Below are 13332 nucleotides of genomic sequence, written 5' to 3'. Positions count from 1 at the left end.
TTGCTTATGATGCCTAGAAGACTTGAATATAAATAAAAATGGCATCAGAGGAGAAATAACCTGCACTTCACAGGGTGTTAACCAACATGAAAAATACATGCATACGCATTTGTTTTGCTATTGATTAGAAAACCACAGGAATGAGCATTGGTTTAATGCCGATTAAGGCAAGCAATGCTTTCTACAGCAGATGAAGAAGGGTTGTTGCTTAAGTAAGGAAGAACTAAAGAGTCATGCAGATACTCATATTCACTCACTGTTAGCTAACCATCTGCTTTGTCTTTCAATTATTAACGTTCTAGTGCCGTTGGCCTCTGGTGCTTCATGAGGCTGTGGCTCATACTTAAATATTCAGCTGGTTTGATATTCTACTTTTTTTCTGTAAATCTTAATTCCTCGTTAGATTCCTACACAGTCACATCTGCATGTCCCCATAAAGCTGAGATCATTTCACTTGCAATTTTTCTTGGATAAAAGAACCACACTGAGCTGTTAAATGAAAGAGGAGTATCAGTCCATTTTCCTGTTGCAAAGAAGTAACAGTCCCCCTTGCTCCTATACACGTAAGGGGGAAGATTTTACTTCAAGAAAGTTACTTGTAGATACTCTTTAGCCCTGTCAGCAGTTCCAGGATATGAGGACTCTTAGGATCCCCCCTTCACAGCAGAAGCACAAAGCAGAGCTGGGGATTATGCCAGAGAATGGTTCAGGATCTGATTGTCTTAAGTACCCTTAAGTACCACTTTCTATATATCAACCTTCTCAGAGATTGGCAACTGCACACTGATGCAGAAGTATGGTCTTGATTTCCAATGTCTTTTATCACAGGAAAAAAAAAGCATAGCTTAATATTCTGTAAGATATTAAAATGTATGTATTCCATGCACTCGGAAGAGCTGCAGAATTGCTTTTGCTTTCAAGGATGCAGACTATACCCACCTTACTTCTCCGGGGACTTTTAACATTTTAATAAGACATTTTATATATACACATACATATATACACCCTTAGAAAACTGTGATTATGAGTGTGTAGTAAAACCTTAGATTGCATGCATGGAAATTACTAGGGCTCCACAAGGATTCAGAATATAAATGCCATTCTAAATAACTTCAGAAAAAGATACAGATTGTACAGGTGAGGGGGGAAATTCATTGACGTAGTGATCCTAAGCGGATTTTCCCTTTCTTCTTTTATTTTTTTTTTCCACTTGCTGTGTACCCTTCATAACATCCTCTTCTGCGGTTATTAATACTGTCAAAACGCCTGGCCTCCTTTTCGCTCTTGCTTACAACTTCCTGAAAACAGCCACAGAGAGAATACGTGTGTGCTGGCGCACATGCTGAGGCTGCACCGTGTGCAAGAGACAGAGGGCAAGGTAACTGAGCTTGAGCCAGATCAGCCTGCCCCTCCTGTCCCTGAAGCAGGCACCAGAGCGTGTGGAATGCAGCTTCCTCTCACTGAGAACAGCGTTGTGAATACAAATGTGTTTAAAATGGCTGACTCCGAGTAAGAGTAAATAATAACCTTTCCAGCTTTTCACTTAGTCGCAAGATCAGAAGGTCTCGTCACCCCAAATAGAATAGAGAATTGAGGTAGTTTTCCAGCTGAGCAAGGCAAAGTAGAGAGATGGAGGGAGGTAGCTTTGGGGAAAGCTACCTTGCCTTTTAATGTTCTTTTTGGAGGAGAGCTCAAACTGAGCTAATCCCCAAATGAATGTATGCCTTAGGAAGTCATTTTTATTAATAGCTGAATATTTTTATTTTCACCCACATGCACCCAAATTCTGGGTTTATGATATTTAGTTGCATGCATATATCACTGTTGGCAAAGAAAAGAGGGAAATCCAGCCTCTATAAAAAATGATTTATTAACTTCTCTACATCCTATAAATTTAATGTGCTATGAGTCCTTGCTCTCATTGCAGATTTCTTTTAGAAGTTTATTTGTGAATATGAGCTTGCAGTATTTCTGCATGCTGCACTGGTAAATACTAACAACATGCCATGTCTCATGTACATAAACCCCTGGCACATGATTGGTGTGACTGTGTGTCAGTTGACCATGCTATCTATTTCTTCTGTATCCTTTGACTGTGAATCAGTTTATCTCTTTGCGCAAGAGAAATAACTGGATCTGGTTTATATTGCTACATAGCATTAAACATTGATGTATTCATTTTCAGAATGTAAAGTAACGTGAGTCTTTTTTTTATCATTCTTCTAAATCATACTCGCCGTTCTTAGTACTAGTACTTTTTGTTAGGATGCAAACTAATTTCATCTTTTTGCAATAGTTGTAATAAAAACAAGTGCAATCTCAGTACAAATATAGGGGATTTTTTTTTCTTTCTAATTGCACATAAAATCCGTCCTCCTTGGAAACTGCACAGAGTAGAAGAACCACTTAAAATGCTGGCCTCAGGGAATCTATGCTTCCTACAAGATTTAAGGTAAAAATATTCAGAGGCCATGTTACTCAAACAAGACCCAACCATTTTTTGTTGTTAGTTTCTTTTCTCTTCTGTAAAGTATTACCTAAAGGTAGCTCTAAGCACTAAGGGATTGAGATTTCTATTTAGTCTACAAGTGAACTAACAGGTTTTTGTTACCTATGGGTATCAACTTGGGACTTCAGTTGCCGAAGTAGCTTTGGACCTAGAATAAAACACTGAAGGGACCAGGGAAAATGTAGACAGCAAGACATCTGCAGACTGCCGACCTTACCATTTTTGTTTATAAACTACAAATTGTTTTCTCAACACAGTTTTAGACTTTCTGAAAAAGAAACCAGGAACATAGTGTAGACAGCTCCTTTCAGCTCATACACCTAGTTTCCTCTATGCTGGCTTATATGAATTACTATAACCTAGGAGTTTTGTAATTTGCTTCCTACTGTGCCTGAGCCTTTTCTGCAGTAATACTGCAGTAATCATGCATGCATTCTGTATATGTTCTTATCACATATATACTCATATATATATTCGTGAATATATTGTGGTGTTTTAGATAGATACTTTGTCATTTTTATTTTAACCCATTTTATTTAGATGAAGTAAACAAATTTCATGTATTTCATGGTGCAGATTTGAAAGCATGGAGGTCCTTCACTTCCCACTATACCCTCGCTGCTGCCCATCCATCCCGCTTCACTCCTCCTTCTTTATTATTGTTTTTAATTTTGAAATGGCATCCTTTCAGTTCACTTCATAATCACAGACTTAGCACTCCATTAGATAAACATATCAACACACCAGAAGTAGAAAAAACAAGACACTTTGCTTTTTTTTCTAAAGATTTATTTATTTTTTATTGGGAAGTCAGGTATACAGAGAGGAGGAGAGACAGAGAGGAAGATCTACCATCTGATGATTCATTCCCCAAGCAACCACAAGCTGAGCTGATATGAAGCCAGGAACCAGGAGCCTCCTCCTGGTCTCCCACAGGGGTGCAGGGTCGCAAGCCACAAGCAGGGAGATAGATGGGAAGTAGGACTTCTAGGATTAGAACCAGTGACCATAGAATCCAGGTGCATTCAAGGTGAGGATTTCAGCTGCTAGGCCATCACTCCAGGCCCAAGACACTGTTCTTTAAAACAAAAGCTGTAAGCAATAATAAAAAAAAATCAAAATATTACTCTCACTCATATAGATTACATTATTTTGTATTCTGTGTATTAGTTACCACAGATTAGGGAAAACATGTTATTTTTCTCTGGGGAATGGCATATTTCCACCAAACATGATGATTTGATTCATTGTGGTTTTACCCGGGGAGTGGAAACCTATGGTATTGTCCCAATAATGACATCCTGATTTAGCTGAACAGCTAAGGAGCTTTTGAGTGAGAAGAGAATCCAAGATAAGCTGAAAGCTACTTGGCCCTTCATGATTTCTTGAGCTTCTGAAGGAGCAATTGGGAGGGATGAAGAGTGTCACCTTCACTATGGGAGTATCACCATGAGCTTTGCTGGTGTTTTTCATTCTGGAACTATTTCTAAGGGTCAAAGAGAAGGTAGAATGGTGGGAAGAATTGCATCATGTCTTGTTTGAACGTTCCATTCTCCATCAGAATGCGTGAGAGGGAGTTCCACCTCTTCTTCTTCTAATCCAGCTTCCTGCTGATGTACTGGAGAAGCAGCTTATCTTGGCTTCTCTTCTCACTCAAAAGTTCCTTTGCTTGTTCAGTGAAATCAGGATGTTCAAGCACCTTGGTCCCTGCTCTCCCCCTGGGAAATCCTTCAGGTGTCCCTAACTGCTGTTTTCATCCTGACCCAGCCAATGTTGCATTTGGGGAATGAACCATCTAAGGGAAGTTCTCTCTCTCCTTCTCTCTCTCTTTCACTCAAATAACTAAATCTTGAAACACAAACTCACATATGTCAATCATTTATCTAAAATCGAAACTGGGACTAAATGATAAAGTCCCTAGTTGATATTTAAGACCTTAGCTGTAACATTGCATGATGAAACAGAGGTAAAAAAGAGTCTTATATATAAAAAAAATTAATTTATTTCAACCTGTGACTTTTCCTCCTATGCATTATGAAAAGAAAGATTGAAAACATGAAAATCTGTTCTGAATCATATTTATCCCAGCATGATATAAAATTGAGAAGTTTGATTAGTGAGTAAACATGTTGAAAATAGTTTCTAAATGTATAAATGAATGTGAAGGAACATGAGAGATTTGTTCCTAAAAAAGATTCAAAGTATTTGAATACCATTTACTTAGTAGCTAATTTGATGTTTTTTCATCAAAATTCTCATTTGTGCAATTGTACTAATTTTTTCAGAATTGTTTTTCTTCTGTACCCACCTTTATATGAAGCACCTTTGAAGACTTACCTGAAAACACTATTGCTTATATTCAGGAGACAGAAATTACAACTTTGCTTGCCTTTATTTTCAAAGTTACTGAAGACAGTAGCTCTGAGTAATAGTTGCCAGAGGGTGTTCTATTTCTCCCATGCTATTTTTCCATCTCCTTCTCCTACTCGCCTAATAAATGTATGCTGAAACTTTTGCCTCTATGTCTCAAAGTCCTGACTGTGCAACACAGAGGCCTAGGGGAAGATCTAACTGACAGACTTCATATCTGCCCATGTCTCTCTCTCTTTCTGTCCCTCTCATTTAGATTGGATTTAAGATTCTTCAGCCTCAGCTTTCACAATAAAGTCAGGGTCGACAGAGATGCTGTATGGATGATTTGCACCTATTTCCCAATTCCACCTGTTTTTAGTATAATCTCTTGATAAAAATTGATCCCTTCTTTCTACCTGGGCTTTCACCTGATTGGATAGAGTACATCTGGCTTGTGCTGAAATCAAAATGCATGATACCTTATTGTTTGCTTAGATGCCCAGATGTTTAGGCACTGAGTTTACTTTCATAAGTGAAATACTGAAAATTAACATGCAGCTTTGAGGATACAGTTTTCACAGGACAGTATCAACATCATTGCATTACAAATGGTCAGCCAAAGACAGAGGATGCTTAATCTCAGGTTGAAGAATCCTGAGCTCTCCTGAATCATTTGGGGGAGGGGGATATTTCCTCACTGCATGGACTTTTCCATAGGCTTTAGGAACCCAATCTGACAACAAAGGAGCATCGCAGTGTTTCATAGAATAAGGCACATAAGGCTTGGATTTTAACATAGCTTCCATCATAAATAGCTCCTTGACTATGGTAAGTGATTCAACCTAGCTGGACTTACTCTTTCTCACATAAATTCTAATGCTTCCTTCATGGAAAGATGTTAAAGATGAAACCCAGCAACGCATGGGAGAGGTGATATTAGAATGTGGGCAATAACACAGTCCCTGGACTACTACAGGGAACAACAACAAAAAGTTCCTTCTAGTATCATGAGTTTTGCTGGACTGTGGTGCATTATAGCTCATGAACAAGTCGTGATGATGCTCTGTAACCTACAGATGCTGTGACAGAAGTGCATGGGAACACAGAGCAGACCGGTACCTCTGACTTCAGTGATACGGAGGTTTGCCAAGTAACCATAGGACCAGTTGAGCTGCTAATGAGAAGACAAAGAATACTTGTGTATTTATGAAGGCAATCTCCTTTGTGCATTAGAATCTACCAGAGAATTGCATTTCCTATAAACACATTTTGCATAAAGAGATTCAGTTTCTAATTTTAAAAAAATATTTGCTGAGTATCTGGTATATGCCAGGTTTAGGGTTGGTGACTAAGGATGTGCCCATGAACAAAGGAGAAGCCTTATCCTTTGACAGTTTGATTGAATCAGTACACCAAAACCAGAGATTATTGGCATTCATCATGGAATATGTAAATCTCATTGATCTATTGAATTTCTTAGAAAGCAAACAGACCCAAAATTTAAGAGCGACTCCAGGAACCATCATGGTTTAAACACTTGACTTCATGTGTTGACAACACAGATTTTGATCTGTATTTAAAATTATTATTATTATATACATACGTATAGAGAGATTCATATTTAAATTAGAATAAATAAATTAATTAAAATTAATATGTAAGAATGCTTATAAGTACAGTGTCCTAGACTCGATCATTTCCATGGAAAACATGGGTTAAAATAGAGCCATTCGCCTCAGATCACAGAAGGAAAGTTAAAACAAAAGCAGGCTAGTGAGTGACATTTTAGTGCAGAGCCAAACCTATGTTTTGCGCACATAGAGTCATAAAAAAGACCCTGCTTCTCTTTTCTTTTGGAAGAATACCTTTTCTGTGTTCTCAGGCATAATAATTTACTGTAATTCCTGGTAAAATCTAATTTTTACTTTTTGGAATTGATTGAGCTGAAAGCTGGATTCGTGACAGCCCAGCCCCTCAGTGGCTAGCACAGAAGCTGAGGACAGACGGCCCTTTTGACTTTACTAGGCTGACATCCTGAATAATCAATGCACATCAGGCACAAAGACCGGCTGCTGATGCTCATGCCCATTTGCAAGTTGGCTGAGTGCCCACTCACAAATTGGAATGCCAGTTCCACTAGGGCACAAGTGTCAACAAAAGATCACTTCAAACAACAAGCCTGCTCAGTTTTGCAAGAGCCAACATTTTGTTAAGGAAAAAAAAGTTTAAGTTGGTTAGTCTCATATTGCTGACAAATGACTATATCCCATCATACCTTCAGCCTCAAGGGACATTTTATTCAATAACTTCATGCGATTGTCTCTCTCCTTTGGATTAGACTTTCCACCACTGTATTTCACATTAGACAAAAGAAGATTGTCAGTCCAGAGAGCCCCTGGAAATGTCCATTTTCTCCATTCTTGTTGCATGCTTTAGACATAGAAAGAGTAAGAAAAGCATTATCATGTGCATTATGTCTCTAGGTACTAATAAAAGATGTGAGGAGTTCTAACAAAAAGCAAACACATTCTTTAATATTCAATTAATTCAGCAAATGCTGGGCAAGCACCAGGCATCCAGCAGGGATTGGCCTTACAACCTGTAGCCACTTTTCTTGCAGTTGAGTCTGTGCATGTACTGTCATATTAGTCCAGCTCACTAAAGTATAATTCTTGTATTGTTAATCCCATCCTCAAATATTCTCATGGCTTCCTACTAACCATAAAACAAGTATAAATACATTTAGATGGAAGTGAAAACCTCTCATCTTCTGGATAAAAACCAATGTTTTTATTCTTAATTCTTACAGGGCTTAGTAAACACTGAATAGATGATTCCAAAATGTTCTCCATTATGCTCCATTTATTTCATTGTCTTTAAGTAATTCTCATACCCTCTTTAGATAGTGAAATCTAAATAATCTTAGTAAAGGTCAAATGTTCCAATTGATCTAATTGTTTTCAAGGACTACAATTAAGTAGTTCAAATCAGACACTTTAGCAAACATCATGGCATTTCATCTATGATTAAAATTTGAAATGATGATATTACTAACAGTTTTCAGATGAATAATAAAAATTAGTAAAAACTAAGGACACTCAAGGTATACAGCTGGTCATGGATAACATAAAATCTGAGCTCTAACTTGGAGTATAACAATCTTGCACAGCCAAGCTCCCATTCTCCTTACAGGGCCTTGCCTGTGTCATCCTCCACAACATGTCCTTCCTCAGAACATTTATAACACTTAATTCATGCCATTCTTGAAACTTTAATTGCCTTATAACTTGTATTATTCAACAATTCATTAAAGATTTAGTGAGCAACTCAATCATTTTAATGGAAACTGAGGATAATAATAATGAGGAGAAAATGAGGAGAACGGGAAGGAAGAGAACAAGTAACCTTTGCTGATCTCAACTTCTGTGTCAGAACTGAGAGTACTTGGATAAACTACGACATTGGAGCATCACAGCAAACCGCCCAGGCAGGCATTATTTTCTCCAAAACACAAAGAGACTGAGACTCAAAAAGGTTGAGTGACTCCCCTAAGATTCTAAATCATTCAGTTATGAAGTTCTCAATCTTTTATTCATCCAAGAAAATGGTTGCCTGGCTATGTGTTAGGCTCTGCTGAAGGTACACAGCACTCAGAAGTGGATAAAATCAACATGCCTCTGAGTCCTGGAGGAACAGGCTTTGAGTTCAACAGGGTCAGGCAGGGAAACGGATTATGGAGTGTGTTAGAAAAGGAGATGAGGGATAGAACTGAGCAGAGAAAAGTAGAACCACCTGAAGCGGAGACTGGCTTTGTATTTCTTCATGTGGAGATGGTTGGTGTATGCTTCACTGGGCAGGAGAAGCTGGAGAACTGAGAAGCACGGGGTGGGTAAAGGAGGAGGGTAACCCAGGCAGAAGAATCTTCATACAGAGCCGAAGTCGAATGCTGTCAGCCAATATTAAAATGGAAAAAAGATGAGGACCCATACCTCGTTTCATTTGTTAGATGTTTCCTCCAAACAAGCAAACGCTTGCTAAAATGACAGATGGTATCTGAAAGCTGTGTGCCAATATTCTTGTAGGTGATTTGCATGCATTTGCTTCCAGTGCTTACAAGAAACAAAAAGTAGGTGCTATTATTATTTCTATGTGGAATGAGAAAAATGTGTGAAGAGATGGTTAATAATCTTAGAATCACACGGGCTTCATATAGATACAGCTACTTACAAACCTGGGCAGGCAGCCTTCAGAGCCAGTCATCTGAATGATGGAGGCAGTTTATTACTTTTTACTGCTCAACAGGGTTCTATGTTATGACTGTATCACAACACGTTTATCTGTTCTTTCATCGTTGCATATCCTACATGTCTACAGCTATGTTTATTGTCTTAAGTTATGTAATTGTGAATTTTCATTATGTGTGTGGCATACATGGAAGAGCCTGTCTAGACCCAATACTTACAGAAGTACCAAGTCTTGGAGTATGTGCCAGGCATGCCATGGAGGCCTTTCTCCGGAAAACACAAGAGAGTTTAACTTCATTCCTCACTCTTTCACACAGACAATTAATATGACTTGGCTTTAATTGCTCTTTGAGATAAATATAATTTGGCTTTAATTGGTGTTTAAGAGAAATAAAATTATTTAGTTTATTTTCCTGTTATTTTTTAAATTGCATTAGAATTTTAATTACTGTTAGAAAACTATTTAAAGCTACTTTTAAAGGACTATTGTTTTAAAAAGACTTATTTAACTCACTTCAAAGTCAGAGTTACAAAGAGATAGGTATAAAGATAGAAAAGAAAGAGAGAGAGGGAGAATTTTCATCTGCAGGTTCACTCTCAAGATGGCCATGATGACTTGGGTTACGCCAGGCTAAAACTTGGAACCAAGAATTTCACCTAAGTCTCTTGTGCAGGTGGCAGAGGCTCACCTTGCATGCATTTTCCTAAAACATTAGCAGGGAGGTGGATTGAAAGTTGAGCAATCAGGGTTCGAAATGGAAGCAATATATGATATGCCACTGTCCACTGCCTATACCTACAATGCAACAATAAACTTAAAAGCACAATGTTGCACTTGTGACTACTGCTGAAGGATTATACTATTTTAATAATCAGAGAGAAAGTATTTACAATCTGATAAAGTGATAACAATTAACTCATACATGGATTTCTTTATTGGAACTAGATTGATTTAGTGTTTTACCTGTCTTTTTACTTACTTATATTGTGAGCATTTATTACATTTTTGAGAAAGTTTAATCAAATTCTGCAATATGCTTCAATGATATAGCTTATGAATATCTTTATGTATGTTTTTATAGAGGTAGTATTTTTAAAGAATAACAAGAGTCATATTTCTATAAATTTTAATTATGGCAAAACAAGTAAGCACTGTGCTAGATGTTTGCCAAAACAGTGAAAAATATAGCTCAATGAAAAATCGCTACTATGCCCATGAGTGCATTGCAAATACAAGTTACATAAACAAGCAACTCAGACCTCCTGAAAAACTTAATCCAGTCAAGTGGATCAGCTTGTACAATGTATGTATGATGATAATAATGGTAGTGAGATGAAGATGATTTAATGAATACTTAATTCATTAATATTTAATGAATGTTTAATGAAGGAGAGGTTGAAGTTAATAAGGGGAGAGTTGTAGAAGAATATAGAAAAGCTGAACACCAAGTAAGAAATTTGGAAGAATTCTTTTTTTTTTAGGAGATACACTTCAAGAAAACAGAAGACTAGGTTATTAGCTTCAGTGACCAGACATTCAAAAATAGAATATCAATAATACTGAATACAAGAGAATGCAGAAATTGAATTGGTAGTATTAGACTGAACTCTAAATAAAGCTACTGACAGCTTTTACCGCAGGTAAAAAAAAAAAAAATCCCAGTAAAAAAATTATTTTATCCCAGAAAAAAATATATGTCCCTTAAAAGGACCTGGACACACCTATTTCTGGGGTAGGATTTGATCTTTCCCTGCAATTTCTTTCCTAGGTTATACCGCCACTTTCATCCACTGTTTAGCACTCAACTCCTGGTCTTTCTTCTTCCCTGTCTTCCATTCTTTTAAGTGTCTAGGCTTCACTCTGCTGCTGGATGCTGAACAGCCACGCTCCAACCTCTGCTACTGGTGTATGCTGCTGACCTTTGGATTCAGGTTAGCCAATCCCACTGACACAGTATTTTAATATGTTGCCAATAAATGGAGTCTGCGGAAGGAGTACTTACCCTTCTAGTAGTGTTTGTCACTGCCATGATACTCCTGAAGCATGACCCTGAGAGAAGGAAAACCAAAGAAAGAGAGGGAGTGAAAGAAGCATGGAAACAGGAATTACTCTTCCTCCAGGAGTGATTAAGGTTTTCAACAGAATAGATAAAGTGCCATATCTTATTCTACATATCAAAGGAAAACCAGGCATATGTGGTTGGGTTTTTTTTTAATTGATTGTGGTTGAACTCTCTTCATTTCTGCTTATTTTCTTTTTTGTCCTCACAGGCAAAATTACAGCCATGGGAAAATTATCTTTGAATGAGCTGTTATTTATACTATTCGTATCTAAAAGCTATTTTTGTCCCAAAGCAGAAAAAAAATCCATGTACACAGGATGTATACACAATAGGACTTCATGTCAATCTTTTTTCATCTCTGTATTTTGTCTTTGACCATTTTCCTCTCTTTGCTATAGCTGTAGTAGTAATAGTGAAGTGTACACATTTGTCATTATGTCAAGAACTTTAATTTTGCTTCACATGAACAGAAGAAATCAGCTGCCAGCCCTGTGGTATAGCCAGTAAAACCACAGCTTACAGTGCCAACATCCCGTCTAGGTGCCTTTTCCAGTCCCCACAGCTCCACTTTCCATCCGACTGCCTGCTAATGTGCCTAAGAAAGCAGTGGAACGTGGTCCAGTTGCTTGATCCCCTGAATCCATGAATCCAAGTGGGAGATCTAGATGAAGCTCCTGGTTTGACTTCAGCCTGGCCCAATCCTAGCTGTTGTGATCATTTGGGAAGTGAATTAAAGGACAAGAGATTCTTTCCCTTTTTCTCTGTATCTTCCTTTCTGTAGTTCATTCAAATGCATAAATCTTTTGAAGAAAGAACAGAAGGAAGAAAGAAAGGGAGAAGCTGATGTTCAGAGAGAAGACATCTGAGATATAGTCTAGCATGGTAGGTAACATCTGGTGATAACTGCGTGCCAAAGAAAAATGAAAATTGCACACCCTCCTGATTGCCCCTATTTGCCTGCGTGAACTCTAAACTGTCACATGGCAAAAGGATAGCTGGAGAGGAACAGATGATTCCGAAGTTGAATATCTGGAAGTGACTGAAAGGTGACACTATAAAGAGTTGGCTATTCACAACGAAGAAACCTGATTGGGGACAATGAATTCAACTCCTTCAGGGTTCTGAAGATTTGGATTGTTTAAACCGGTATACAGTAAGCATGACAAATGCAAGACCAAAGCCCGTTGACAAAACAAAAATCTGAGCAGCATGCAATTCATTATTCTATTCTCTCTTCTTATGTATGTGAAATCCCTCATGAACCTAAATGACAAGTTCTAAATAGCTAAAGACAACAAAAGAAATCGGCCAAATTTCTTCAGATTCACAAATGGGCATCGGGATGGTAAATTCCCACTGATATTGTCATTTTTATCTTAAAGAAATTATACATTTAAAATAGAAAAGTGACGTTTATACTAAATGGACTCCCTATGAAAGATCTCTAATAGATCATCGCACAGCTTTGTTGCCCCTTTCTTCTTAGGTAACCAGAGAAGACTTGGTCTATGCCCTGTTGTAAGCTTCCTTTACAGAAACTTTAATCATTATCTAACTGGAAACCCTCATTTGCCTTCAGGGTGTCAAAAACAAATTAAATGTGTGTTTCAGCATCTTGACTCACAGAATACGCAGAAGTAGCCCCAGAGGAGAAAATGTAGGACAGAAGAAAACATTTTATTTGCAAAAATCTCTGGAGTTTCTCATTCCTTTTAGGATAGTTTCTGCAAATACATTTGTATGTTTTCCAAAGAAATAGTCAGAACACTAGTGGTGTTCAGATGGCTTATCTGTGGAACGAATCTCTCCAGGGTTTAGGGAGTGGTCTGTTCACTTCAGTATGGGCTCATTCCTGTGGCTATGTGTGCAGCACATAACTTACTCATGTGCATTGTAAATGGAGCAATGAAGAAAGGATTGTTACACAGTTGGTATAATGTTGCCTGCACTAATTCAGACATTTCTGATTGTAGGCAAATTCATCATTGATTCTGATGCTGCATCATTTGAATGAGAAGCTGCCCTTTGCTTTAAAGTCTTTTTTTTTTTTCAAAAATGAACAAGGACTTTTTCAGGTGTATATTGATTAGAAACCAACTCAACAATTCAATTAGAAATGCAAGCTTCTCTCCTTCCTTCCCTTAGATTCTAATCAAACATAATT

Source organism: Ochotona curzoniae, unplaced genomic scaffold, assembly GCF_017591425.1.
Source record: "Ochotona curzoniae isolate NIBS_2020 unplaced genomic scaffold, NIBS_Ocur_1.0 scaffold_4701, whole genome shotgun sequence".
NCBI lineage: Eukaryota > Metazoa > Chordata > Mammalia > Lagomorpha > Ochotonidae > Ochotona > Ochotona curzoniae.
This window is presented reverse-complemented; position numbering follows the sequence as displayed.